We start from the raw sequence: 3,980 nt of genomic DNA on the forward strand, positions 1-3,980 counted from the left end.
GGAAGGGAGAGGTTTTCCCTAACTGACTGCAGGAATAGGGAATTCTATTCTCGCTGGCACTACTGAGCTCCTTTAGCACTTGGGTTAACCCACAGCAGCACCGGAGATGGAGGGAACAGCAGCCTGAAATGTGGCACTGGAGCAAAGTGTCCCCAGCTCTGTCCCCTCACAAAGTCCTGCACAGAGCTGGCAAACCTGTACCAGTTATTCCCCTTGTTTTATATGCAGTGACTTGGTGCTTTGGAGTTTTATTTCACAATTTTTATTTATCATCATTATTATTACTGTAAAATAGGATCTTTGACAATGACTGTAGCACCTGGAATACCACAGGAATTCAAGCAAGAGCTATTTCATACCTTCAAACTTTCCTTTTTCTGTGTATATTCAGAAGCTTTCAGACTTTTTACCTGACACCGCCTGAAATAAATCTGGGATTCCTGGCTTGGTAATGAGGTAATATTATTTCCATTTTCAGTTTTGGGGTTTTTTTCAGCTTTTTCCTCCATGAAGGATTGCCCTTGGTGGCACATCAGTCACATCACACCACCAGACCAAGCAGCAATACTGAATATGTAATATTTAAATATCTTTACCCAATAAACATCTATCAATAATGCATATCCAAACTCCCCCAGTAGTTTCATTTTTTTAACGTGTCTCTGTTTGCCATCAAATCACCATGTGCACTTTGATCTTGCACACTTGACACATTTGAACAGACAGAAGGAGCAGAACCATCAGTTCTTTCTGGCACCATCTGGGGTTCTTTTACAGATACTTTCTCCCTGGCTGCCTAAAGCTCAATTCAGCTTTGGGTTTTTTTCCCTTTTTTTCTTTGTTTTTTTTTCCCCCCAAACCATCTTACTGATCTTTTTGCTTGGCCTCAGGTTCCTTCCCAACATCACCTTCCAAGCCCTTACCTTTGTCACACGTTCCAGTGCTGCTGTAAAGCTCAGGAGAGATTTTTTTCCCCCCTTGCTATTCTCATTCTGCTTGAAGTGCACTGCAATTACAACAGGATATGAACTATCCTGCACTGTTATAGATGTGTTCAATTTTCTCTCTTTTAGTAGAAGTCTTTTCCCATCACTTTGGCCTGACAAACGTGACATTCACACATTGATTGTATATGTCTGCTTTACACAGCATAGCTAATGACTTTCCCTTAGCCTGACTTGAATTCCAGATTAGTTTTCCTACTGCTGAGCATCCCATTCTGTCAATAATTGCAGGACAATTATCTCATTTGTCCTTTTTTTTCTCCAAATGCCAAACAAATCCGTGAATCTTAGAGAATATGATGCAATAAATGTAAGATTTTAAACTAATTCTTCATTCTGGAGACTCTCCTCACTGTGTCTGTCAGCCTGCAGACACCCCAATGACTTCTGCATATTCTCAGAAGGGAATTAATTTTGCCCTCTGCATTGCCAAATATTCAGTTTCTTTTGAAAGTTTTTATGTGGTGCTGTGACACAAGTACTACAAAATGAGGCTTAATCTTAAAAGCCAGGACAGAAAATAAGACCATAAAGCCTTGCCACTGTTTCACCTGATTCCTCCATCACTTGCTTTAATGCAAAAAATACTTTATAAATCGTGCTGTTTTCTAGAGGCAGAGGCCAATCATATCAAAGATTTTCCTTTTATCTCTGGGGGATCTCAGACATCATCTCCTTTGCAAGGTGTTATTTTGGGCAATGAATCATGGATACCATTTACTACCTTACACAGCTCTTCATTTCGGACTTTCAATCTTGAGTGTAAATATCAAGTCTCACTTGAACTCCCCTGGCCACTTCTGTTTTGGTTTTTTTAAATTAATTTTTTATAGCCTCTGAAATGAAAAAGAAAGTACTGGTATTACTGAACTATAGCTATATCAGATATCCACAAAAGATAGGAGGGAAAGATTTTTTTTCTGATTTTTCATCTCCTCTTCGTTCCACGTGCTGAAAATTATCCTAAATTATGCTTCCCACTAAAGAATTCTGTAAGGCCCTGAAAATTAAGAGATGCAAAGTTATCTTTGACCTGTCTCATTTCTGGGCCTTATCCACCTTAGCCTGAACAGACAATCCAATGTAGGAAAATAATGTCTTCAAATTATTTTTTTTATTTTTTTGACAGCAAATCAGAACAACTGTAACTAAATAATATGTAGTTCAAGTTTGTATCAAGAAATATAATATTTAAAGGGTTCCCTAAAGTAACATAGGATGTCAAATTCAAGGTAGGTGATGTAAAATTTGATGCCAGGATTGTGACTTTGGTGTTTCAAAATCAGGAGGCACAATGGTAGTTTTGGCTGCTGGTTTCTGCATTTCAGAAACCTTGTGGGTTTGCTTAATATATTTTCCAGTACTTCTTTCCAGTCAACTCTTTGTGCATTCAAATCAAAGTATATTAATAATGAGAAGATATAAATCCTCTCCACCCCTTCTCCTCCAGCACTCACAGAATCATTAAGGTTGGAAAGTACCTTTAACATCACCAAATCAAATTATTTAAAAAAAAAATAAACCCAGTGAAAGACTGAGGCAACTTCAATTTACCAGGCATTTTTTTACTTTGTGGTTAATAGAAAAATAAGTTTAATGACAACATGACAGATGGTTTTCTTTGTGTAACAGAAAATGGGGGATAAAGAGATTTGACTGAGAGCAATCAGGACTCTTGTCTCTCATCATCTATTTTGGGAACTGTAGGCTTTTTGGTTTAAGGTAACCATTTTAATATTGAAGACAAAACTCTGAAGCCACTTCATGGGTCAAGAAGATGAACATTACTCCATCAGATGCAAGGAATTTGTTACAAATCCACTACTGAAGTTAAGAGCACATTGGAAGGAGGAAGGCTTCAAATAGATCTCCCAAGAAATATGAGTGTATTTCATATTTATCTCCAGTGGAGGTTGCAGAGTGACACAAACATCTCTGTGTTGTTTCTGTGTCTCACTCAGTTTTATTGCAGATCAATCACAGAATACTCTCCATGCATAAATATATTCCTGCCAGTGCTTGAAATATAGATTTTTCCATTATAATTTTTCAATTCTTTTTTGTGCTACCTTTGCATCGTCCTGGTCCTTTTCACTTCACTCTCAGAATAAAATTGGTGTCTTTAGGAGTTCCTGATTTCACTGGAAGGAATAACTGCCTTTCATAACCTTTTTATCATTTCACCACACCTCCCCATCAACACATCCCTACAAGTACAAACATGAATATAAACAGCACGTATAATCTTATCCTTTTTTACTTTTCTTTTTGGATTTTTTATTTTTGCATTCTAGCAGTGTCTGGAAATACCAGCCAAGAACAATGTCCTTTAAAGCTCTATGAGAATACAGTCCTGAGCCGTAAAGTCCTTGGTATTAACCCAATAAGATATGCAAGGAATTCAAGAGAAACAAAACCTAATACAGATAGAAAAACAGAAAACCTAAAAAACCTAAACCAGACAGAAACTGGATCAGGAAAAATCACTTCTCTGCCTCTTTCAGCCCAAAAAAATTACTGGGTCTTTCACCTTTACTGAGAACAACCCTAAGCAGATGAAACACTTGCTCATCTCAGAAGCTCAAGGTAGGAACATTTCAATGGAAACAAAAATGCCAAGATAGACAATATGAAAAGATAAAATAGTGCTTTGATAATACCTCAGAAAAAAGGAATGAAGCCCAAAGCTTTGGTAGTTATCTATAGCAGGGTCCCACGAGGTTCTGCAGGTGAGCAGGGAGGACATAGAGGGAATGGCCTTGCTCACTCTGTCGTGTGAAACACCTTTCAGCCAAAGAAGCCAAAGAAATTCTGGTTGGAAATTCTACTATTTCTTGGTAAAATGTCAGTATTCTTAGTGGGACAACAAGGGAAAATACCCCAGCTTGATAAACTTTTACTGCTTACCACAAACTGATGCTTGGTACTGGCAAACAATATTTGCAGCAATTGACAGAATTGAAAATCTACCTACAG

The sequence above is a fragment of the Passer domesticus genome, chromosome 2, assembly GCF_036417665.1.
Source record: "Passer domesticus isolate bPasDom1 chromosome 2, bPasDom1.hap1, whole genome shotgun sequence".
NCBI lineage: Eukaryota > Metazoa > Chordata > Aves > Passeriformes > Passeridae > Passer > Passer domesticus.